Source organism: Perognathus longimembris, chromosome 18 (assembly GCF_023159225.1).
Source record: "Perognathus longimembris pacificus isolate PPM17 chromosome 18, ASM2315922v1, whole genome shotgun sequence".
Classification (NCBI taxonomy): domain Eukaryota; kingdom Metazoa; phylum Chordata; class Mammalia; order Rodentia; family Heteromyidae; genus Perognathus; species Perognathus longimembris.
Genome location: NC_063178.1, coordinates 46,935,366 through 46,962,534, shown reverse-complemented (window position 1 = coordinate 46,962,534; position 27,169 = coordinate 46,935,366). Strand labels below are relative to the sequence as shown.

The following is a 27,169-nucleotide window of genomic DNA, read 5'->3' as shown; positions in this document are numbered from 1 at the left end:
AAGTAAATTACATCATTAAAAAAAATCTCCTGATTACACAGTCAAGTAGGTTTTATGATCAATAGTTCAAGAACTTTTTATCTCTCCTCTTCTCGGTAGGTCCGTCTCACATATGAAATTAAGCACAAGAATATTGTGACCTTTCATGAATGGTACGAGACCAGCAGTCACCTGTGGCTCGTGGTAGAGCTCTGCACAGGTGAGAGTGGGTGCCATGTGTTGCAAGAATTGCTGTGAACATAGTCATAGCACAATCTAGCATATTCCTTGAGCAGATCAGTGACCCTTGTGATATTCTTCATGTGTGAACAGGTTAAGAAGAATGGGAGCCCAGCACAGGCCTGCAATCCCAAGTACTCAGGAGGCTGAGAGCTGAGGATCCTGGTTTGAAGCCTGCCTAGGCAGATAAATCTGAGAGACTCTTCCAATTAACAGAGGCTGGAAAGGGAGATGTGACACAAGTGGTAGAGCTCCAACCTTGAGAGGAAAAGCTAAGGGATAGCTCCCAGGCCCTGAGCTCAAGTCCCAGTACTGGCACATGCATAGTCAGAAATCCATCTCACCTTTGATTAAGATCTGCACTGGTTTTGTAAGGAAACAATCATAATGGCAGCTAATACTTAAATATTCATTGAAACTGTGATTAATTAAAGTACTATTGAGCCAGATGCCAGTGCTCACACCTCTAATCTCAGCATCTCAGGAGGCTGAGATCTGAGGATCGTGGTTTAAAGCCAGCCTGTGCAGAAAAGTCCATGAGACTCGGAAAAAGTCAAAAGTGGTGCTGTGGCTCAAGTGGTAAAGTGCTAGCCTTGAGCACAAAGAGGCCCAGGGACAGCACCCAGGCCCTGGGTTCGAGCACCAGGCCTGGCAAATAAAAACGACTGTTGATTCTAAGAACTTTAATGTTAGCGAGGGAATGAGGGAAAGATTCAAACCCCACATACCAGACTCAGAGAAGATGTATCATTAATTTCTATCTCACACCTTCAGTGTCTACCAAGAAAGAGGATGGTTCCTACTTTCAACCCTCTTAGTTTCAACCCTCTTAGTTTGAACAAGTCCTTTCAAGTTGAATTCTGGTTGGCTCACACCTATAAATCCTAGCTACTCAGGAGGACATCTGAGGATCACAGTTCAGAGCTAGCCTAGGGTAGAAAAGTCCATTTGGTGAGACTCTATCTGCCGTTAACCAGCCAAGAGCTGGTTTGAGCATGGCTCAAAGGGTAGAGCACCAGCCTTGAGCAGAACAGCTAAGCAAAGGAGTGAAGTCCTGAGCCAAATCTCAGTGCTGGCACATATTACTCCCCGCCAAAAAAAATTATAAGACAGAGCCTCATCCACCCTACAATTTTTTTTCACCAATCCTGGGACTTGAACTCGGGGCCTGGGCACTGTCCTTTGGTTGCTTTTGCTCAAGGTTAGCATTCTACAACTTGAGCCACAGCGTCACTTCTGTTGTTTTCTGCATATGTGATACTGAGGAATCGAACCCTTGGCTTCATACATGCTAGGCAAGTGCTCTACCACTAAGCCACATTCCCAGCCCATACCTTACGTGTTTATAGTTTGTTACTATTATTATTATCAAAAAGAGAATTGCACTTGAGAAAAGCTTGTAGAGATTTGAGCTAGCAAATGTCACCACCTAGTGGCCATTTCTTGTCACAGTAGTTTCTTTGCACACTTTGCTGGGAATCCATTGGAGAAGATGGGTGTGTCAGTTGCCACCTCGGCTTTTAGCTTGAAAGTTTTTATATTTTAGCACTAATAGAGGGGGGTGAATGGAACTAGACACCAGTAGCTCGCACCCATCATCCTAGCTACTCAGGAGGCAGAGATCTGAGGATCATGATTCAAAACCAGCCAAGGCAGGAAAGTCTTTAGGACACTATTCTCTAGTAAACTTCCCCCAAAGAAAAGAAAGAAAGAAAAAGGAAAAGAAAAGAAAAAGCTGGAAGCCGGGACCTGTGGCTCAAGTGGCAGAGGACCAGCCTTGAGGGAAAAAAGAAGCACAGGGACAGCCCCCAGGTTCTGAGTTCAAACCCTAGGACCAGCAAAAATCAAAGCATTAAGTTTGCATCCTTCTATGCATACATTGAATAATAATCAAGGACCATCAAATGTTTAGATAGTTTAACTTCTCAGGAGGCGTGAGATCTGAGAATTGAGGTTCAAAGTCAGACTAGGCAGATAAATCAGAGAGGCTCCCCCCTGCACCCCCATTCACCCTGCCAGTCCTGGGGCTAGAACTCAGGGCCTGGGAACTGCCTCTTAATTAGTTAATTTATTTTTTTCCTGCCTGGGCTGCCTTTGAACTGTGATCTTCAAAACTCAGCTTCCTCGAGTAGCTGGGATTATAGGTGTGAGCCGTGGTACCCAGCTTCACTCTTTCCTTAAAATGGTGGTGGGTTATGGAGGTGACTTTTACTCAACTCCTTGCAGCTGGCTCCTGAGAGACAGTTATTGCTCAGGACAAAAACCTTCTGGAAGATGTAGTCTGAGCATTTGGTGCTGATGTGATTGCTGGATGACACCTTCTCCACACCCTGGGCTTTGTGTTTTGTGACATTTCTCCAGGCAAGATAAGCCACTAATTTTCATTTCCTAACTTCTTACCTCTCAGATTACAGATTTTTTCCCCTGCCCTGTTCTGGAATAAACACAGCATCTGGGCTCTGTCCCTGAGCTTTTGTACTCAAGGCTGGCGCTCTACCTCTTGAGATACAGTGCCACTTTCAGCATTTTGCGAGTTCTTTGGAAAGAATAATCTCATGGACTTTTCTGCCCAGGCTGGCTTTGAACTGTGATCCTCTGTATCTCAGCCTCCTGAGTAGCTAGGATGATAGTCATGAGTCACCAGTGCCCGACTTTTTATTATTACTACTTTTTGTGTGTGTTTAAGGTTGTGATTTGCATTTATAACCAGAGAGAGAGTTTCGGTGTTATGTGTGATTACCTTGGCTTCCTCCTGTTTAGTAGCAGAACCATCATGGCATGTTCTGAGCTCCAAGATTTCAAGGTAATTTTGAAGAGCCCTCAGTTGACAAGAAAAGGTCCAAGGAGTGGCCAGCAAATGTGCCGCTCTTTCAGACTATGTTAGCTTTTTAAAAAACATTTAAAATTTTTATTTTTTGTCAGTTGTAGTCCTTGAACTCAGGACCTGGGTGCTGCCTTGAGCTCTTTTGCTGAAGGCTAGCCCTCAATCACCTGAGTCACAGCACCACTTCTGGTTTTCTGGTGGTTCATTGGACATAAGAGTCTCACAGACTTTCCTGCTTGGGCTGGCTTTGAACTATTATCTTTAGATCTCAGCTTCCTGAGCAGCTAGGATGGCAGGCATGAGCCACTGGTGCCTGGCTTTCAATCTTTATTTTAAAATCTTTATGTTCTGCTCATGAGAATTGTTATTTTCCTTCTACAGAAATCCCACTGAATTGTGCCCTAAGCATATCACTTTTCTCCTCAGCTATGGCAAATGGAAAATCTATAAGAGAGCCTATGACAGAAGAAAATCTCATCTTTGTTTCTATGACAGTGCGGTATTTTGAACTTGGGGCCTGTGTGTGCTAGGCAGGTGCTCTATCACTTGAGCTAGGTCCCCAGTCCTTTGTCTTTGATGTGTTTTTTTTTCCACTTGGCAGTAATTGGATTTAAACACAAGTCCCGGTGGTTGCTCATCTAAGCCACACCTGCAGCTCTGTTGACTCTGATTTTGAGATTAGGGTGTGTCACTTCTTGCTTAGACGTGGACTGGGATCCTCTTGATGTTTTCTTCCTGGCATAACAGGCTTTGACTCCCATACTCAGCTTCTTCTGTTTCCAAGGAGTCTTGTAGACTTCTCTTCCTGGGTTTTCCTAGATTTTAATCCTCCTGTTTACATTCCTGTGTGCCTGAGATGATAAGCACCTGCCACAACACTCAGCTTTTCTTGGTTGAGATGGGGTCCTGCCTACCTTTATCCCCAACTGGCCTTGAACCAAAAGTCCTTTCAACCTCTCAGGACAGCTAGGATTAGAGGAGTGAGCCATTGTGCCCAGCTTGGTTGTATTTCTAAGATGTTGAAAACTGAAAATTGTAGTATAGAAGCCCATGGAATCATGAATGTATTCCCTTATTCCTTATTCTCACCAAGCGCAAATATGAAAGTTCCCTTTCAAGTGTTTACTGAAGTAAAGCTGTACATATTTTTCATCACTTATGAAGTACTTGATCTATTTTATTATGTTCATCCTCCCTATACAAGCCTACTTGTACAATATAATAAAACTAATATTTTAAGTTTTCTACTTAAAATACACATAGAACCAACCCAGATGCCCCTCAGTAGATGAATGGATCAGGAAAATGTGGTACATATACACAATGGAATTTTATGCCTCTATCAGAAAGAATGACATTGCCCCATTTGTAAGGAAATGGAAGGACTTGGAAAAAATTATACTAAGTGAAGTGAGCCAGACCCAAAGAAACATGGACTCTATGGTCTCCCTTATAGGGAATAATTAGTACAGGTTTAGGCAAGTCATAGCAGAGCCTCACAAGAGCCCAACAGCTATACCCTTATGAACACATAATATGATGCTAAGAGAAATGAACTCCATGTTATGGAAACGATTGTTATATCACAGTTGTAACTACTTTCAATGTCCCATCTGTATCTGTAGCTTCTATTATTGATGATGTTTTTGTATCACATTCCAGTGGTTGTACCTACACTATCTCTGTAATCTTATCTGAGTATATTGGGAAGCGTGTATACTGGTATTAGAAGTAGGAAATTGAAAGGGAATACCAAAATTGAGAAACACAGGGTAAAAAAAGACAAACTACAAATGCAATACTCGCAAAACTCTATGGTGAAAATGAACTGAACACCTCAGGGGGGAAAAGGGAAAGGGGGGAAGGGGGGTATGAGGGACAAGGTAACAAACAGTACAAGAAATGTATGCAAAGCCTAACATATGAAACTGTAACCTCTCTGTACATCAGTTTGATAATAAAAATTTGAAAAAAAATAAATAAAAATAATGAGACTTCAAAAAAAAAAAAAAAAGAGGGCTGGGGATATGGCCTAGTGGCAAGAGTGCCTGCCTCATATACATGAGGCCCTGGGTTCAATTCCCCAGTACCACATATACAGAAAACGGCCAGAAGTGGCGCTGTGGCTCAAGTGGCAGAGTGCTAGCCTTGAGCAAAAGGAAGCCAGGGACAGTGCTCAGGCCCTGAGTCCAAGCCCCAGGACTGGCAAAAAAAAAAGAAAACCTGAAATTTGTAAATAAAAGATACAATAAATTAGCCAGGGAATAACCTTAAAGTGACCCCAAAATCACAGTGTTATGTTAGCAGAAATGAACTAAAAGCTTTTTTATTTTGATGAGAACCTAGATCCTTATTATACCCTAACATTTTCTTGAATGTAATAATAATTATTATTATTTATGTTGTTCCTGAGTCTTGAACTCAGGACCTAGGCACTGTCCCTAAGACTTTTTTGCACAAGACTGGTACTGGGCTTAGGCTGGAACTTTGGAAAACTGAATACCACTAAATCAACTCTTGTATATTTTTAAGTTTTCATCTGACCCCAAGAACCAGCAATGGGGCTGTAAATCCTGAGGACCTTGCTCTAAACTCCCTCAGAAGAGCCCTCCTTTAAACAAGGTGAGTGAGCACTCAGGAGTACTTGTCTGCTTAAGAAATAGGCAGCTTGGCACTGTGGCTCACACCTGTAGTCCTACCTACTCAGAAGACTGACATCTCAGGATTACAATTTAAACCTCGTGAGACTCTTATCTCAGGTGAACAACGAGGAAATCGGAAGTGGCACTCTGGCTCAAGTGATAGAGCACTAGCCTTGAAGAAAAGAATGTCAAGGACAGCTCCCAGGCCCCAAGTTCAAGCCCCAGGATTGGCACAAAAAAATATGCACTGAGAAAAGAGTAATGGTAAGCCAATGAATGAAATAATGTTCATAGTTATAAAACTGAAAGTTGTTCTATGATCTTCATTGTTTTTCTTATTAGGATTGATAATTGTTATTATGTACTCATAGTTGATTTTTGTTTTGGTAACATTTAACATTTTTTTCAGGGTCATACAAGAAGAAAGTCATACAAGAAGGTTACCATGTAATATGTCTATCTCTGTCCAGTTATTTTTTTTTAATTGGCTGTGGGGCTCGAACTCAGAGTCTGGGTGCTGTCCCTGAGCTTCTTCTTTGTTTTCTTGTTTTTTTTTTGATGCTAATAAAGATGTAATTGAGAAAAACAAAACAAAGCACAAAACACAAGGAAACTAGTTTTCCATACATGGGAACTGGGAGGAAGGTTAGCCTCTGAGGAAGCATTCCCTTGCTATTCTACAATGTCCCAGTGTCAGAAATACTCCCACCAACTAAGGGAATGAATGCCTTAATCTAAAAGGATAGGGAGATATAGGCAACACCTTAGCATCTGTAAACATTTGTTTTTGTTTGTTTGTTTTTTGCCAGTTGTGGTGCTTGAACTCAGGGCCTGAGCACTGTCCCTGGCTTCTTTTTTTTTTTTTTTTTTTTTTTTTTTTTTTTTTTTTTTTTGCTCAAGGCTAGAACTCTACCATTTGAGCCACAGCACCACTTCTGGCTTTTTTTTTTCTGTATATGTGGTGCTGAGGAATCGAACCCAGTGCTGCATGTATACCAGACAAGTGCTCTATCACTAGGCCATATTATCAGCTTTTACAGTTTTTTGCCAGTCTTGGGGCTTGGACTCAGGACCTGAGCACTCTCCCTGGCTTCTTTGCTCAAGGCATTCGCTCTACCACTTGATCAACAGCACTACTTCTGGCTCTTTTTATATATGCGGTGATGAGGAATCGAACCCAGGGCTTCATGCATGCTAGGCAAGCACTCCACCACTAATCCACATTCCCAGCCCCCTGAGCTTCTTTTGCTCAAAGCTAGCACTCTACAACTTGAACCACAGTGCCATTTCTGGCTGGTTTTGCATGGTTCATGGGAGATAAATAGTCTCACAGACTTTTCCTGCCCTGACTGGCCTCAAAGTGTGCTCTAGATGTCAGCCTCCTGGGTGGCTAGGATGACAGGTGTGAGCACTGGTGGCTTTGACTGTGGTTGTGATGATAAAGAGTGGAAGATTCATGGGCATTGTTTTTGCCCCTCTCTAAACCCTTTTCCTCTGCTTCTTTCCTGTCACAGCAGAGAAGTTGCTGTGTCTGAAAGAGCAGGACTGGAATGAGTTCCTGCAGCAAGGCTGCTTGTAGATAGACTCCACCGAGAAGACCATGGCGACCTCCCCCACCAAGCCCAACCTCCTGTGCTGTTTGTGTGTGGTGGTGACTCACCAGGACATGGTCACACACCTCCTCCACTCCCCCTTGGTAGGTCTTGGGAAGAACATTCTAGTGCCTTGTTTTGGTGCCAGTACTAGGGCTTGACCTCTTAGCCTCATGTCCTCCCTTGGCTTTCTTGATCCTGGACTACTACTGCTTGAGCCTCATCTATGCTTCCAGCTTTTTTTGTGGCATAATGTGGGATGAGAGTCTTTTGGATGTGTCTGCTTGAGCTGGCTTCGAACCAGGATCTTTTGATCTCAGCTTCTGGAGTAGTTGGGATTACAGGTGTGAGCGACTAGGTTTTGTCTTGATCTTTCTCTGCATCCTGCATGTGCTTTTAGCCTATTTTTAAATCCTTAGCTCCTTCCTGTGGCCAACCATTTACCTCTTAGTCTGAGTTATTCGCTTAGCTGTTCCTTTTTAAGTGGTGGTTCGTGGACTGAATGTACAATGCTTAATTTTTATTCTAGTTCCACCTGCTCACCCAGCATTTAAGGATCCCTCCAAACTGGGATGTGTATGTATATGTAAAGTGTGGCTCACCATTTTAAGAAGTTACTGTAGCCTGTGTGATGCCACAAGTGCAGTCCTAAATGAGCACATACTCTGACTTGGGCCATTTCTGGAGACTTCTTGATTATAAACTTCAAAAATTAAAAGAGAGTCATTATCCTGAATGTTCTAAATATACAAGTCTGAGATTATGGGGAGTTGTAGAAACTTGAAGAATGGTTGTGTATTTGATGTGAAAAAGATCAGTGAGTCTATGTGCCAGAAGTGGGATTTGAACTCGGGACCTCTTGTCCATTCAAGTCTCATACTAGAACATGTGAGCCACACCTCTACTTCTGGCTTTTTGCTGGTAATTTGGAGACAAGTCTCTCAGAGTTGTCTTCCCTGGGGCTGGCTTCGAGCCTTGGTCCTCAGATCTCAGCCTCTTGAGGATGACAGGCATGAGCCAGCAGAACAGGTGTTATTTACAGTCTTAATGGGATTGTGATCTACAGGTCTCCCTGCCCACCCACTTTTTTTGTAGCACTGTGTTTTGGACTCAGGAGCTAAACTTGCAGCTGTTTTTATATTCATTGGTTTGTGAATGAAATGTTAAGTGTATTCTTTGGGTTGTCCTGGATTGTGATCTGCTTGTTGGTGCCTCAGAACAATGTAGGATGGCAGGTGAAAGCCACCACTGCCTGGCTTCTCTTGCTTTTTGTAGGTACAGCATGCCAGGTGGAAAAGAACAAGTAAGGTCAAGCATTAGAAGGTTCCAGTAGCCTTTGCAACTGAACCAAATGACTATATTCCCCCCAATCCCAGCCTCGACTTCTCACCCTCTTTTGTCTCATGGACATCCTTAGCTTTGAAGGCCTTCCTTGGCACTTCCTGCCTCCCTGCCTGCTTTTCCAAGCCTGTGTTCTGTGCTCTCTTGTGTAGATTCTTGAAGGTAGCTCGGATGATCACCTTGCTTGCCTCTCATACCACCGAGATCCAGGATAATGTGCCTGTCATTGAGGTATGTTTTTCTTTTTCAATTTTTGCTGGTCTTCAAGTTTGAATTAAAGGCCTTGTGCTTGCTAGGCAGGTGCTCTACCACTGTCATGCCTGTAGTCCTTTGTGTGTTGGTTATATTTCAGATAGGATTGATTTATGGCTAATCCAGCCAGCCTGTGATCCACCTTTTTGTTTTAACTTCAGGACTGTGATCTGCTTGTTTTTTTTTTTCCACAGAACACATTTATTTCAGTTTCTTAAAATATTTGGAATATGAAAACAATCTGAATGTTTGGCTGTACCAAAAGATCTGCCTGTTTTTACTTCACATGTAGTTTGGAGGGCTTGCCTGTCGCTGGATATAAAATACTTCCCCTAACCATTGGGAGTCTCATGAACTTTTTGCCTGGGCTGGGTTAGAACTGTTATCCTTGAAGTCTCTCCCTCTCAAGTAGCAAAGATTACAGTATTGAATCATACCCAGTCTTAAATTATTTATTGGCACCAGTATTAATTGCTCCCCCCCCCCATTTTACTCTTTTTGTCCTGGTCTTCTGGCTTGAACTCAGTGCCTGGGCACTGCCTCTGAGCTTTTCTCTCAAGGCTAGTGCTCTACCACTTGAGCTTCATTGGTTTTCATGTGCTGTCCTTCCACATGATTGGCTTTCATGTGTTGTTATGTTTTATCCTTTGCAACGGGAGTTTCTCATACGTGAAAATGGAGAAGAATCCCAAGGCCTATATGGGAAAGAGGAAGGACTTGGGGCCGGGAGAAGATTTTTGTTGTGCTTTGGCTGAAAGTTTTGGTGTGGAGGACTTGCTGAGTTTAGTTGGAGCTGTCCAGTGGATGGAGAAGAGGAGGACACAGCTTGTGCTCTGAGAGAAGGAGTGCTCCTGACTGGGTGATTGGCGATGGCAGAGGCCATGTTGCCTTTGCTTTGGAGATGGGGTTTCGGGGTCCCTTGTGTTCTCAAAGTGCTTCTCCAGACCTTGTTTCTGCCCCTTCCCCATGCTGAACAGAGAGAGTGGGAATAGATTACTTTTTCTTCTTCTTTTTTTTATTTGTGTGTGTGTGTGTATGTGTGTGTGTGTGTTTGTGTGTGTGTGTGTGAGTGTGTGAGTGTTGTGGGGCCTGGGCACTATCCCTGAGCTTGTTTTGCTCAAGGTTAACCATCTACCACTTTAAGCCACAGCACCACTTTTGGTTATCTGGTGGATAATTGGAGATAAGTGTTTCATGGGCTTTCTTGCCCAGGCTCACTTAGAACCGCGATCCTCTGATCTCAACCTCCTGAGTAGTTAGGATCATAGACTTGAGCTACTGGTAACTGGCTTTCATATCTATTTTTAAAAAATACAAGTAAACCTGTGGCAAGGTAATTTCATATAAGAATTCCTGATTTTCAATGTATAGGATCATTAGTCAGTAGTGGTACTTGTGTGTGTATATACATGTGTGCATGAGTATGTGTGTATGTGTGTTATATGCATAGGTAATGTCACTTGAAATCAGAACTTCCAGCATTCACTTGGCTTTTTCTGATCACTGGTGCTCTACCACTTGAGCCTTGCTTCAACCTCCAGCTTTTTGCTGGTTAATTGGAGATATGACTCTCAGTGGGCTTTCTTGTCTGGGCTAGCTTTGAAACTTGGGTCTCAGATCTCATCCTCCTGAGTAGCTGGGATTACAGGTGGGAGCCACGAAGTGGTTTCCTCTCCACCCTTTTGAAGGTAGTTTTTAGCAGATTTCATTATTCCATTTCCTTACATAAATTACTTTGTTTAAATTCAACTTCATTTCCCTCTTCTTCCTGATTCCCCTTCCTGGTGATTCTCATTCCATGCAAATCCTGTTTTCCACTCATGCTACAGTAAAAGCAGTGATGCCAGTTGTAGTGTGTGCATGTGTGTTTGTGTGTGTGTGTGTGTGTGTGTGAACATTGGAGTTTTACACAGGCAATCTGTTACCATATTTTTCCCTTTTTTATTTATTTATTTATTTATTTATTTTTTTTGGCCAGTCGTGGGCCTTGGACTCAGGGGCTGAGCACTGTCCCTGGCTTCTTCCCGCTCAAGGCTAGCACTCTGACACTTGAGCCACAGCGCCGCTTCTGGCCGTTTTCTGTATATGTGGTGCTGGGGAATCGAACCTAGGGCCTCGTGTATCCGAGGCAGGCACTCTTGCCACTAGGCTATATCCCCAGCCCTTTATTTTAATTTTTTAATAATACATACTTATTGTCAAAGTGATGTACAGAGGGGTTACAGTTTCATATGTAAGGACATGGGTACATTTTTTGTACTATTTGTTAACTCCTCCCTCACTCCCCCTCTCCCCTCCCTTTTCCCTCTCCCCCCAGGAATTGTTAAGTTGGTTTACACCAAATGGTTTTGCAAGTATTGCTTTTGCAGTCATTTGTCTTTTTATCCTTTGTCTCTCCATTTTGATATTCCATTTCACTTCTCTAGTTCTAATACCAGTATATACAGTATCCAGGGCAGTCAGATGAGATACAGTGATAGCACGGGGACAACCACAGGAAGGGGATACAAGAGGATTATCAAGAAAAGACGCTATGGTTTCATATGGCATGTCGAGAGTAATTACAACAGTGATATAACACTCATTTCCATAACATGGAGTTCATTTCACTTAGCATCATCTTATCTGTGCATAAGGTTATAGCTATTGGGCTTTTGTGATCCTCTGCTGTGACTAGCCTAAACCTGTGCTAATTATTTCCTATGATGGAAACCATAGAGTCCATGTTTCTTTGGGCCTGGCTCACTTCACTTAATATAATTTTTTCCAAGTTCTTCCATTTCCTTACGAATGGGGCAGTGTCATTCAGAGAGGCGTAAATTTCCATTGTGTATATGTACCACATTTTCCTGATCCATTTTTCTACTGAGGGGCATCTGGGTTGGTTCCATATTCTACCTATGGCAAATTGTGCTGCGATGAACATTGTTGTGCTAGTGGCTTTAGTGTGTTCTTGTTTGTGGTCTTTTGGGTAGATGCCCCAAAGTGGGGTTTATGGGTCATAGGGTAGCTCTATGTTTAGCCTTCTTAGGAATCTCCATACTGCTTTCCAGAGTGGCTGAACAAATTTACATTCCCACTAACAATGAAGTAGGGTACCCTTTTGGCCACATCTCCTCCAACATTTTTTATTGTTAGTTTTCTTGATAATGGACATTCTTACTGGGTTGAGGTGGAATGTCAGTGTTGTTTTGCTTTGCATTTCTTTTATGGCCAGTGATGTAGAGCACTTTTTCCTATGTCTCTTGGCCATTCTCTTTTCCTCATCAGAGAAGTCTTTTTTTTAAGTCTTTAGCCCACTTGTTGAGGGGGCTGTTGGTTCTTTGCGGTTTTGTTTTGGAGGAATTTAATTTTTTATTTCTGCATATATTTTATATATGAGGCCTTTGTCTGTTGTATGGCTGGTAAAGATCTTCTCCCAATCTGTGGGCCTTCTGTTTATCTTGCAAGCTATATCCTTTGCCCTGAAGAAGCTCTGAAGTTTGATTCAGTCCCATTTGTCCAACATTTCTTTGGTTTGTTGTGTTTCTGGGCCTTTATTAAGGATGTTTCATCTTGTGCCAACGAGCCCAAGTGTTTCTCCTGCTCCTTCTTTTAGTGTTTTCAGGGTATGTTTTTATTTCAAGGTCTTTGATCCATTTGGAATTGATGTTGGTGCAGGGTTATATATAAGGATCTCGTTTTAATATATTGCAGGCATTGAACCAGTTTTACCAGTGCCATTTGTTAAAGAGGCTATCTTTCTTCCATCCTATTTTTTTAGCTCCTTTATCAAAGATTAAGTAGGCATAGTTCTGTGGGTTTGTTCCTGGGTCTTCAGTTCTGTTTCATTGGTATTCAGGACCGTTCCTGTGCCAATACTAAGCTCTTTTTATTACTATAGCTTTGTAATACAGCTTGAAGTTTGGTATAGTAATTCCTACAGCACTCTTCTTTCTACTTAGGATTGTTTTTGCTATTCTGGGTCTTTCATTGTTCCATATGAATTTCTGGATTAATTCCTCTATTTCATTAAAAAATGGTGTAATATTAATGGGTATTGCATTGAATTTGTAAATAGCCTTTGACTTTACAAATATTGCCATTTTGACAATATTAATCCTTCCAGTCCAGGAGCATAGGAGGTTTTTCCATTTCCTGAGTTCTGCTTAATTTTGTTTTTCATGTTTTTATAGTTCTCATCCAGACGTCTTTCACTTCTTTGCTTAAGGTTATTCCTAAGTATTTTGTGTTTTTTGAGGCTATTGCAAGAGTAATTGCTTTCCTGATTTTTGGCCTCAGTCTTCAGCTGTGGGAGAATAATTTCTCTGACCAGTGGGGGACTTAGCCTCAGCACAGATATTCTGATGCCTTATTAGCAAACTAATAGGCCTATGGGGAAACCTCTCCATTAAAGAGTCTCTTGTGTTTGTTGGCCAAAGGAAGCCACTTGGTCATGAGAATCACCCCTTCCCTCTGTATAGAGCCTCCCTGGGGAGACTTGTTTGCCCAGCTGCTCCAGTGAAAGCTTCTTACAGTAAATAGGGAAGTCAGTGGTCTAAGATAATTAGTCTTCAGGAAATAGTAGCTAGGTAATAGAGTTCTGCCTTGACTGGTTTGATCCTTTGTTGTAATACTGACCCCTTTGTAGTAGCAACACACTTTGTTGTAGTGACTACCTTTGACTACCTTTGTAGTAGCTACATCCTTGCAGTAGCGACATCCACAACTTTTGTATTGATATGGATACCTTTCTGTATTAATTTTACTCTTGAAGTTGTGAACTGATTTCTAACCCTATATAAATCCTGGCCCTTCTAAAGTAAAGTGTGCATTGGTCCACTCGCCTCTGCATCCCCCATGTTCTGACTAAGGCTGCAGTTACCCAGGTCCAACAACCAGGATTATAGAAAAGCCATTGATTTTTTGATGGTTTATTTTTATATCCTGCTACTTTGCCAGAGTTTTGGGTCAGCTCAAGTAGCTTGAGAGTAGAGTCTGTGGGGTTCTTTAGATACAGGATTGTGTCATCTGCAAAGAGAGAGAGTTTGACTTCATCTTTTCCAATTTGGATCCCCATTATGTGTTCCTCTTGCCTTATTGCTTTGGCTAGGAGTTCTCGTACTATGTTGGAGAAGAGAGGGGAGAGAGTACAACCTTGTCTTGCTCCTGATTTTAGAGGAAATGGCTTTAGCTTTTTCTCATTAAGAGTAATGTTCGCTGTCGGTTTATTGAAGACAGCCTTAATTACATTCAGGAATGTTCCCTGGAATCCTAGTTTCTCCAAAGCTTTCATCATAAATGGGTGCTGCATTTTATCAAATGCTTTTTGTTCATCTAGCAAAATAATCATGTGATTCTTGACCTTGCTCCACTTGATGTGGTTGATTATTTTGATTGACTTCCGTACATCGAGCCAACTCTGCATACTGGGCATGAATCCATTTGGTCATAGTGTATGAATTTTTTGATGACCTGTTGAAGTTGATTGGCCAGAATTGTGTTGAGAACTTCTGCATCAATTCTCATCAGGGAAATTGGTCTATAATTCTCTTTCCTTGCTGAGTCCCTGCCTGGTTTTGGGATGAGGGTTTTACTGGCATGTGTGAAAATATCCCAGTCATTTCCATTCAGTTGTACAATAAGCCTACAATGAAACAAAGGTGAAAACAGAGAAGCTTCTGGAGATTAAAGTCCCAGTGTGGCTCAGTGTTGGATTGGTTTTGAAAGGCTTTAATGAAATCTAAAACACAAAACTACTTGGATTTATGGCGTCTCCTCACTTCTCCAGGAATTGGGTAGCTTGGCTGCTTGCTTTGACTTGTCCAATCCAGCTAAGTTGTGCTGTGTGCTTCTTTTTTTGTCTTGAGACCTGGTGACTGAATCCATGATTCTGTGGGCCAGAGAGCTTCTCCAGCACTGAAACCCTTCAAGAAGCATAACAGCTGGGGATCCTGAGTACTGACCAAGGCCTGTCGCGTGGGGATGTCAGTGCCTGCCTGGGTGGAGGAAGATGGTAAGAGCAGCTTCGTTTGCAAGAAGCCAAAGTAGAGGCAACACCTAAGTCCTACAGTGGGCATGATGACAAACATACTGTCATGGGTCCTTGAAGAAAATTGTCTGCATACAAGAAAATACCATAAGGGCACACAGCCAAATGAGGGGAAGGGGGCTTAGAATAACAGAGAAAATATATGACCAAAGTGCATTATATGAATATATGAATGAACTCAGAATGAGGTCACTTTCTGAAAAAGCTAATGAAAAAATTAGCTGGGTGACAGTATCTTATTTACATAATCTTAGCTACACAAATGCAAGATTTTGAGAATCATGGTTTGAAGTTCAGGAGACTCTGAACTCCACTAAAGTACCAAAAAGATGGAAGTAGTTTTTGCTCAGGTGGTGAGATTGGTAGCCGTGAGCAAAGAAGGTCATGAAAATCGTCCTGGCCATGAGTTCAAATTAAAGGACTTGCAAACAATAGAGAAAGCAAGCAAGGAAAGAAGAAAAATACACCCCACCCCCACCCCCTATACACAGAGAGACAGAAACAGATAGAAAGAGACAGAGAGAGAGAGGAAATTAAGAAAATAGGAAGGCAGTCATGAAGGAAGGAAAAAAGGAAGGAAGGAAGGAAGGAAGGAAGGAAGGAAGGAAGGAAGGAAGGAAGGAAGAAAAAGAAAATGTACTAAAGGTTATTATTAAAGTGATTTAAAGAAGTGAGCTTATAAATGCCTGCAATAATAAGGATGAATATGCACTGATGAAAATGAAAAGAAAAAGTAAAAATGAGTTCTCCTGGATTATCAAGGTTATGCAACAGTTTCCACGAGACAGGACAACAGAGGTGGAGAACAGATGACCACTAGCTAGGCCTAGGGTGGTGGGGGGCTTGGGGAAGCAGTGGGAGTGGCTACAGGGGGCATATACCCCAGGTGTCTGCAGTACAGTCACCCTGGAGGCCGCTGTGTCTTCATGAATGTTCTGCTGCTTTGCTCTGGCTTGGTTTGGCTGAAGAAGATTCTGGTTGAAAGCCGTGTACCAGTGCACATCGTGGAGAAATTTGGGGACAGAGCTCTATTGCCAGCTTTTTGGAGGGGAATTAAAGGTAAATTGTATGGACTTCTTGGACAGTCTGGCTTTGACTGACAAAAAATGATTGGGAAGGTGGACATGTGTGTGTCCGTGTCTGCAGGTCTTCTCCGTGGCAGTTTTCATGGAATGTTCTGGGTTCTTATTGCTCTGTGTGTACTCAGGATGCAAAGTAAAGGAAGCTGATGCAACTCAGAGAGAGAAGAGTAGACATTCCCCCCAAACTACTCTTTAAGGAAAACTTAAAATGTGGATATTAGACCATTTTAAGCTCCACTAGTTCTAAAGCTATTGCACTGTCCAGCCTCCTTTGTGGTAGATGGCTGTTATACATTTCCACCACATGGCCTCAGTAAACAGGCATTGTGTGTGTATATATAGGCAGGTTAGGGGCGGTCTAACATCAGCTTCACTAACTACCCTGGTGAAACAGTTTTCAGGACAGCACAGCATTGGAAAGGCGAAGAGCTGTTATTGATGGAAATAAAAAACAAGCAAACATAAAGTCTGGTGTTTCATAAGAAGACAAATATTGGATGGCTAAGTGCCCACTGATTCCACTCATGGTGTTTTCAAACACACACACACACACACACACACACACACACACACACACACAATGCATCCACACAAAAATTCAAATATTAATGTTTAAAGTCATCTGGTTTACAATACTCAGGTAACAGTTGTGAAAGTGTAATGCATGACTAACGAAAATATATGCGAGATTGGGAGGAGTAATATGTGCATACATTGTTTTCCGATCTTTTTAGAGAAGGAGAATACAACAATACAAGGTGATGATGACACACAAATATCGCAAACATTCAAAATATTATAAATATACTTTATTCATGGTGATTTTTTTTTTTTTTGGCCAGTCCTGAGCCTTGGACTCAGGGCCTGAGCAATGTCTCAGGCTTCTTCCCGTTCAAGGCTAGCACTCTGCCACCTGAGCCACAGCACCCCTTCTGGCCGTTTTCCATATATGTGGTGCTGGGGAATTGAACCAAGAGCTTCATGTGTAGGAGGCAAGCACTCTTGCCACTAGGCCATATTCCCAGCCCTCATGGTGATTTTTATGTATGTATAAATTACCAGATTTTTAAAACGTGCAAGGTAGAAAAATCTCATTATGTCTGATATGTAAACATTGGAGAAATTAATCATACAGTAGAGAAACTGATGGGAGTAACTTAGCTGTCTTAGCATTCATCATTAAAGACTTGGTGTGGTATTGATTATTGATCGTAACAATGAAGAAGATGTTTCCCAGGAAATAACACAATACATTACAGTTCTGCAATTTCTTTAAAGAAATGAAATACAGCAATTTTCCCATGTTTTCATTTTTATTGCCAATTTTTATCCTTGCTTACTGAATTGAAAATATTCCATCCAAGTTCATATGATTTCTTCATATGATTTAGTGTACATAATGCTATTTTTGTATTTGAACAGCACACCTTGCTCTGTCTGGTGTGATCACTGTGGACACTGAAGGCAGTGCAGGTGTGAGCTCACCTATGCTGAGGTGGCTTGCAGCACACAGTAGAAAATAAGTTTCTCAATCCAATTTTTCTTCCATACCAAAGTCTAATTCACATCACAGTAAGATCACTGGTCAGAGCCAGAGTCCATCAAACCCCAGTTATGAGCAGGTTCTAATTCCACCCATACTCACATTGACACTAATGGACCGCCAATCTTTTTATCTCTAAGGACAGACTTAAAATCATAGCATGACTGTGAAATGTACTATAATATTGTCTCTCATTTTCAATTGCAGTTCTTCACCGCTAAAGGACAAATGGTGCTTTTTACTTCAAAGGTAATTCCCAACTGTTCATACTTAATAATTTAATTTGCTAGTGAGTAAATAAAAGTCCCTGCAAAGCAACGTTCTCAATAGATTCTTCTTATTTGTAATAGAAATTATTTATCATGGCTTCTTTTAGAAATAAAATGCATTTGTTTATTTTGCAAGAGATTTTGGTTGTAAACCCTAAGTTCTTGTTAACTTCAGCAGGTTAGACTTAAGGGGATATTTTCTATGTGCATATGTAGGATCACAGTCACTGTCATCCTGGCTCTTCAGGAGGATACAACCTGAGGACTGTGGTTCCAAACAAGTCCAGTCATGAAATGATTTTCCAATAAGTTGAAAGTGGGAATCTAGATCAAGTAAGAGTGTGTTAGCCCTGAGCGAAAAAGCTCAGGGTCAATGTTCAGGTCCAAGGATCAAGATCCAAGGCTGGCTCTGTGTGTGTGTGTGTGTGTGTGTGTGTGTGTGTGTGTGTGTGTGTGTGTGTGTTGCTCAAAGCAATTTTTTTTACAACAGGCATGCTTCCCAAATGTAATTTCCTTGGGCTATCTCTTGCATTCTGAACATCTTTTTTTTTTTTCAAATGATAGTCTACATTTTCAAACTACTCCCTCATTCTTTGTGCTCTTTTTCATTATTGTTGAACTTTTCAGATATATCAACATTCCAAAAGAGAAAGAACTTCAGAAGAATATTCCATTGCGGCCCTCTGCCAATGATTTCCAGGAGGATGGCTCTGTAAGTAGTTTTAAGAATAAGCAGGGATTATCAAGTTTCTTTTTTAGTTAGGAGAGGAGTCTGGATAGTCTTTACATAGGAAATCACAGACTTGTCTCTGCTTGATTCATTTCAATGGTGACAGTGTTTAGAGATAGAATGTAGTAGGTCAGCCGGGCACCAATGACTCACACCTGTAAACCTAGCTACACAGGAGGCTAGACCTGAGAACCATGGGTCCATGAGACTCTTATCTCCAATAACTACTCACAAAAAGCCAGAAGTGGTGCTGTGGCTCAACCATGAGAGTTCTTAAGAAAAAAAAGCTCAGGGACAAGCTCCCATGCCCAGGAGTCAAGCCCCAGTAAACAAACAAACGATTTGTTAGGTTATCTTTGCATTAAAAATTAGCTTCAGTGATTTTTGTCTGTGCACTACAGTTGAGCTAAAGAAAGATTTCTTTAGAGATATGAGCTTGTCTTCATGGATGATAATTTGGATTGTCTCCAGAAATACCTGAGCCATCAAGATTTTTAAAAGATCCCATAAAATTATTCTTACCTGTAGGATGATAGTGCACCTTACTGTAAAACTTGATATTTCAGAAATTTGTTGGTGTTTTAAGTATTACTTGATGTTTTTTTCTTCTCTTTCTCTACAAAATTTGAATATTGATGTAAATCAGATGTGAAGGACATGTGTAGAATGGACATTTGTCACTTATAATGGCATAAGAAAATTAATTTGGAATGTTCTTTTCACAGATATTCACAGCATACCAAAGATTTTTTTTCAATTTTACCAATAACTTCTTTGTTAAATACCAAACAGAAGAGTGGTCAGTTTCCATAATCATTGCTTCTCCTTGCTCTTTCATTTCCCCTGGCTCACCACTCTCTCACCAGCCCCTCTCCTCCTCTCCTCTAACAGTAGATTCAGCTTCTGACCTCCTTCTTTTGCCCATCTCCTAAAGTGGAAAAGGTCCAGGCCTCTGTTTGCATATCTGTCCTGCATCCATATTCAAACTGACCTAGCTTTCTACTTGCTTTTCCACCCATACCACAAAGTCCGTTGGATGTTATTTATGAAGTCAAGGTTGAGAATGGTAGCATTGTGCACCATTAAAGTCTGGCACGAAGCCCTCTCCTATGTTTGAACACTGACCATGTGTGGTGTTTTCTGTGCAGCAGGAAAGCCATCTTCCTAAGAAGGACGATCATTGGGACAGATCCCAGTCCCCAGGGGACCCCAGCAGAATCCTGCTCATCCATGGCCCAGTGCAGATACAGGAAGGATGCAAGAGGAAGAAGCAGAACCTCTTCCTCTTCAGTGATTTACTGCTTGTGTCTAATACCAAGTATGTGTGCACTGCTCACTCTCCTGCTCAGCACAAAATGCATTTCACTAGCAAATAGCATTTACACAGCCCTGACTTTAATGCCACAGGTTCTTTTTCAATTTTGTTTGCAAAGAATTGGATTCATTGTTTGTTTCCCACATTTCCCTGAAGTGGTGTTACTTTTGAGAATATTGTCAATAATGAAGAACACCACCAGGCATGCTGTCCTTCCTGTAGCCACAGTGTGCAGACTTTGATGTAGGAACCAGAGTTAGGATCAGGCTGCAGTACACAGAGAGGCCCTGACTCCAACACAGATAGAACAACACAATTGAGAATGTGACAGATCGATGAGCCCCTGTCCATAGTTGAAAACGATTAAAAAAAAAAAAAACTAAGAATAGTTGGAGCTGAGAATGTCACTTAGGGGGAGAGTGCTTGCCTAGCACGAACGAAGCCCTGGGGTCAATTCCTCAGTACCACATACACAGAAAATGTTGGAAGTGGGTCTGGGGCTCAAGTGCCTATCCTTGAGCAAAGAAGCTCAGAGACAGTTTAGGCCCAGAGTTCAAGTGCCAGGAGTGGAAAAAGAAAACACGCTGCAAAAAAAAAAAAAAAAAAAAAATCAAGGGAGTAGTTTGGGAGACTAGTTCTTAACACAACACATTGAACACATTGTGGATGTTAATTAAGAGGTATGGTGTTTGTTGCTCTTTTTAGGTATAAGAAATGCTTTAAGATTAAGAATGTTATCCCACTGCATGCCCTGTGGATGGCTGAATGTGGGGACAATGAGAAGGGTGGTGATCATTCCAGAAAGTCCCTTATTTTGGGCTGGCCCATGGAGAACTCCAAGGCCACCTTCAGGTAAGATTTACGGCTCGCCCCTGAACCTGCAGTGAAATAGCAAAGGAGTAATTCTGCATTCATCACTTAGCTAATTCAGCTCACACTACCATGACTTACAGTAATCTTGATCATTGTTCATGCTACTGTAAAATAAATTTTCTAGGATATGAGACAACATCGTACACTTCAGAAAACGCTTTAAGGAAGTGAAATATTCTAGTTTTTCTCATGTTTCCTGTTGGTTAATTGCAAATTTTTCTATGCATTTCTGGATAAAGAACATTCTATTTAAAGAACTTGTTTCTTCTGTGTACCTTAGTCTAGATGATTATATTTCTTTAAATGTTTGAATAGCACATCAAGCTTTGTTGGTATTATCACAGAGAATTGAATGTAAGGCAAGTGTGAGACTGGCCCATGGTAAGGGAGCTTTCATCACAAGTAGCAGTGATTCTATTCAAATCCACTCTTCTACAGTAGTCTACTTAACATCACAGTAAGATCACCATACAGGCCATAGTCCATCAACACCCCAGTTAACACTAGGGTCGGTTTTGTCTGTGTTCACATGGATACCTATAAATTGACAGTATTTTCACCTTTCATGATTTCTTAAGATCATGTTTATGAAATGCCACTAAATATTGTCTATTGTTTTAATTTGCAGTTCTACCCAAGAAAAGGAAAAATGGTACTCTTTCCTGCAATGGTATTAAGCAAGTGTTTATATTTAATATTTCACTTTGTTTGTGAATGGAGATCTGAAAGCCAATATCCTTAATATATGTTCACTCATTCATTATGGTTGTTATTTATCCTTGTTCCAATTATAAATAACATACATTCTGTATTTTATGACACTTTGATTATAATCTCTAAATTTTCCTTCAGTTTAAATGATGAATTAACATTCTCTGAAAGTATACATCTAGGTCATCAGGCACTGGAGGCTCCATCCTGCAAATGCATAACTGATCCATGAGTGTTTGTGAACAACAAAATGTAGATTGAAAACATAGTAAGTATAAAGACTGATGTGAAAACTCAATTACTAGCTAATAATGTATTACTTTGGGTTCTTATTAAATGGGTCAGGTATACCAGCCTGGAAAAAGAGGAAGACCCGGATGATAGCATTTCACTCCAGATTTTCACCAGTGAGGTCAAGAACAGTTGCCTTGTAAGTGATTATTACAGCAGAGAGGACATATCTAGTTACTTGCTGAGGCTGGAAGGAGGAGAGAGTTTAAAAATTATCAAATGGAAGGAAACATTTTAAGAACAATGATAGGAGGAAAATTGGGAAAGAACAACAATCAATGAGCTTGATTCCACTTGATTCCACTTAGGTGTTATTTATGAAGGTAAATGTGATAGCAATGTGTCTTAGTGCAATTACTATACGCTATTGACAATTATCTTCTATTCTGGAACAATTCTGTGTCCTTCTCTTTGTACAATAGCTTCCTTTATTTCAAAATCCATTTCCAGCATTCATGCTGAATCTTCCTAGGGGTATTATGTATTTTTAAATCACTTTAGTGTAAATTGAGAATCTTTCTTGAAAATACAATACCTGTTACACCCAGCTGGCTCTTGCCTGGAATCATGGCTATACAAGAGTTGAGATCTGAGCATTGTAGTTGAAAGCCAGCCTGGGAGGAAAGACCTTGAAATGCTTACCTCCAAATTACCAGGAAAAAGAGCTGGAATTGTAGCTTTGGCTCACGTGGTAGATTGCTAGACTTGAATGACAATGCTCAGATACAGATCCTGGCTGTGGGTTCAAGCTCCATGAGGTGCACAACCTAACTAAGTGAGTTGTGTTTGCTTATGTTTTTAACATAAGAAAGGAAGACCAACTGGGCAGGGCAGAAAAGTCCCTTTGATACTCTTATAGACAATGAAGGTCCCCAAATCCAGAAGTGGAGCTATGTCTCAAAGTGCTAGACCTCTATCCTTGAGCAAAAAGAACCCAAGGATGGAGTGTAGGACATGAGTTCAACCCCCAAATAAGAACAACAACATCAAAAATGAAAGTAAGACCATTTAATAATGTGTCATCATTCATACATTTATGTCTTCATATATAAAGCTGTGTACTAGACACTATGAAACGTTATTCACTGATTATAGCTAACATGTATAAACAGAAGCAAATTTTAATATTAAATATATACAATTTGTCACAGTTTTGTCATACAGAACGTCATTTCTATCAGTCAGGGAGGTATTCTTCCTGGAATTAAACTACTTTTTCATGTTATTATTATTATTATTATTATTATTATTGTTATTATTATATGTGGAGTAGTTATCATTAATTTCATATATTTTTGTGGAATTAAAAAGAAAGGAAAGGTTCCAAATACTAATAAGAAAATCAGAATCTTTCCCCCAAAGTTTCTTAGAATTTTTCATATAATTTTTATTTTTACTAGTTCTAGAACAGTGTCAGCATACATATTTTTGAAAGTCTTTACCGAATATCATAGTCCTTCATTCTGAAATTTATATACTTCTGAAAAATAGTGGTATTCTTTTATATCTGTACTAACTCTTTTCTACTAAACTTAACTTTAGTGTGTATATGTACATATGTATGTGCAACTTATATATTTGTACATATATTCATATACATGTTACATAAATAGAATGTACGTAAGCCTATATAATTATACACAAATATAGGTGGCTATTCATATACACATAAAACATAACACTCATGTTTACATACACATTTCTAAGTATGTGCACATAAAATATCCAAATGTTTATATACACATAAGATACATTTAAGGTATACATGAATATAAACATAATCATTTCATATATATATATGTATATATATATATATATATATATATATATATATGTATTCTCTGTGTGTGAGGTGTGTGTGTGTGTGCATGATGGTAGGTATTGAACCCGGGACTCATACACGCTAGTCCAGTTTTGCCTTAATCAGCTAAACTCCATGCTGTTTCATATTTTCCAAATACTCATATTTAGATTTCCTCAGTTGTCCCCCATAGTGTTCTTGAGCCAGAACAGAAAGCTCCATATTCAAATATTGCTTTAGAAATTATGCTAAATTATCATGTCCAACTCTTGTTAAAATCAGGACTCATTTGACCTGAAATCCATGAGTCAGGATATGTTCGTTCCATTGCTTGTAATGCCTTCGAGAATATCAACTGATACTTGCCACAATGGGTCACATATATATGCTGACATTGTAGTAGAGTAATAAGGAGTTCATAGTGATGAACAAAACACATCATAAAATGGTACTTTTGTCTTTAAGGGTGCTCTACATGACACAAAATAGTATTGTTCATTCACTATGGCTGGTAGTGAGTGCCTTGCAAATGATCTGAGCCATTTCACAAGCCCGATTCATGGCTGGAGGGAGAAGACAGCAGACAGGTCTGGTGTGGAAAGCACACACTTCTCTCTACCTGACTCCCTCTAGTGCCAACAGGGCTGAGAGATACATCTGTTCAGTCAGCTCTGCATTTCTAAATGTCCTTCAGTGAGATCCAAATTTCCTGACATGAAGGCTGCAGAGGTATGTGATTACTCCTGAAGAGCCAAGTGTCTGCCTATGGATTGATGTTCAGCCCGTGGAAAGTCTCCACATCCATGCTCATGGACCACAGGCAGGTCTTCCCTGAAAATGTCCTTATTTGACCTTGCCTCTTGTAAGACATTTTCACTGAATTGTCGGCTTTGTGAACATTCATTTCCTCTCAGTATTTTCACAGTATTCCAGTGCCTTTTGTCCTCCATATTCTCTGCTGTTTATTCAGCTTTGACTTCTGTGGGCTTTTTCCATATGTCTGAAATGCATTCTCCTGGCTTCATGTTATACAAAGAAATGAATACACAGTTCTACTCAAGGTTTGTGCTCTTCACAGGAGTTGTCTTTAAATACCAGGAAACAAATTGTGCTTTGGAGATAAGGAAACTAATTTGGAAATGACCATATAATGATACTATTTGCATTTTTAACATGTACCATTTATTTCTCACATGTCTTTCTAGCCAATAACAGTAATAGCAAGAAACTCAGATACAGTGAAGGACATTTTCAGGAAGTCACTATCAAGACTGGGAATAAGTATAAGTCACCTGTAAGCCATTTGTAAATTAGAAAGCGATTTCCTGTTGGAGATGACTACAGATGCACTTCCACTCACGTGCCTATTGTGTACTGCCATCATAGCATTGCTGATAGTCATACAGTGATGTCATATTTGTCCCCCTCCCCCGCATCTTTAGTAGTTAGGATTACAGACATGAGCACCAACGCCCAGCTCCCTGTTGCTTTCCATGTAACTCAGTGGGACAGAATGAGCTAGAAAGATTTCTGAATGCTAACAGGTTTCATTCTTCCTTTTTCACCCCCTGAGTTCTCAATAAAAGTCTGAAAGATATAGTCAGGCACCAGTGACTCACACTTGTAATCCTAGCTTCACAGGAAGCTGAGATCTGAGGATCACAGATCAAAGCCAGCCTGGGCAGGCAAATCCCACATTGTCTTCTCACATAATTAATCAGCAAAAAGTCAGAAATGGAGGTATGGATCGAGTACCACATGGCCTGCCTTGAGCAGAATGAGCCAAATAAGAGCTCAAAGTCTTGAGTTCAAGCCCCAGTACCTGTGTACGTACACACACACACATACACACACACACACTTTGGAGGACAGTAGAAACAAGGTCGAATATCTTCATTAACCATCTAAAAGGAAATGAAATTACTATTCATGCGAAAGCAGCATTTAATATTGACCTGACAAATGGCTTGGATTTCATTCTATTATGTCAGTCCTTTCAACTTATGTTAAAACACTGTGCAGTTGCATAAATATTTAGTCTTTCATCCATCCTCTGATGAGCTAGTTGTATTATAACTGCAACTGCTGGCAACATAAATGGCCTGATATGTGATTTCCTTTCAGTGAAAATTCTTCCCATACAGGAGGTCTTGTCCACAAAAGAACTGTGATGTGTATGCTTAATGTTTTATTTGAGGAAATCACCATTGAGAACACAAGAAGTGACGTTTGGCCAGGCTCTGGTGGATGATGGCTGAAAACTTTACTGCTCATGAGGTTCCAGCCTGAGGATCAAGGTTCGAAACCAGCCTCTGCAGACACACCCAAGTTACACTTATTTCCAATTAACTAGTACAAAGCTGGAATTGAAGTGGTGGGTCCAGGAGTAGAGTACCACCCTTGAGTAAAAGGGCTAAAGGACAGTGCCTAGGGCCTGAGTTCAAGACCCAATACTGGCACTAAAACAATAATTCTGTTCCCTTATATATTTTAAGTGGGCTCAGCATAAGAAAAATTGCAGTAATAACTGCGATTTAACATTCTCTGCTGGCCCCATGTTGTTGATAAGGTAAGCGCCCTCTTCTGTCCCCCAAAACCGTTGGGTGTAACTGTGTCATTACTATAACATTTCCTTTCCTTCTGTTTTCTTCATATATCACTGCACTATTCTCTTGCTTGTTAAGAGCTCTAAGTGGTTTTAAGGGGCCAAACCTAACAGGCCTTTGGATCTCTCAGCTTCAGAGAGCAGAGTGGAGCTAGTGAGATGATCAGATGCACTAACTATGCCAGGGGGTTCTCAGAACCCTTGTAGTCCTAACAGGTATTTGACTTAAAGGAGTATTTATATTTGGTAAAGATAGGTTGTGTGTTTGTTGAACTTTAGAGGCAACTCTGTGTGTGTGTGTGAGTGTGTGTGTGCCAGTTCTAGGGCTTGAGTTTAGGGACTGTGTGTTGTCCCTAAGCTTTTGTGCTCAAGGCTGGCACTCTACCACTTGAGCCATAGTTCCACTTCTAGATTTTTGGGGGTATTTTTAGTGATAAGAGTCTCACAGACTTTACTGTCCAGGCTAGCTTAGAATCTTGGTCCTCAGATATCAGCCTCCTGAGTTGCTATGATTACATGTGTGTGCCACCAGTATCTGGCTAAAATTAATCTTTTCTGTGGCCATCACTTTCTGGTGTGCTTCCTCCTCCTCCTCCTCCTCTTCCTCCTCCTCCTCTTCCTCCTCCTTCTCCTCCTCCTCCTCTTTTTTCCCCTCTTCTTCATCCTCTTTCTTCTTTTTCTTAAACTCAGGGCCTGGGCACTGTCCCTCAGCTTTTGCATGCAAGCCAGTGGTATTGCACTTGAGCCAAAAGCTTCACTTTTGTCCTCTTGGTGCTTCCTTGGAGACAAGAGTCTCATGGACTTTCCTGCCAGGGCAGAATTCAAACTGTGATCCTCAAATCTTCGCCTCCTGCTTGCTAGGATGACAGGAATGAGCCACCACTGGCTCCCGGCTTGAATGTATCTTTTTTTTATAGCACAGTAGACTGTGTCTAGGTATGACACTATGTGTGTCATCTTAATTGATCACCACTTTGGCAAGTGGTGAAACAATACAATCTAGTAGAACATGGGTATCCATTTTAAATCCATATGTACAGTTGGCTCT

At 40.8% G+C, this 27,169-nt stretch overlaps 1 long non-coding RNA gene across 1 annotated transcript; it reads left to right on the top strand.

Annotated features, from left to right (window-relative positions):
• The first annotated feature begins 9,569 nt into the window (after positions 1-9,569).
• Positions 9,570-26,833, top strand: LOC125366801. Its single transcript, XR_007213975.1, has 3 exons — positions 9,570-9,895; positions 11,109-11,115; positions 26,812-26,833. It is a non-coding gene; the product is annotated as an uncharacterized LOC125366801 (long non-coding RNA).
• The last annotated feature ends 336 nt before the right edge of the window (positions 26,834-27,169 follow it).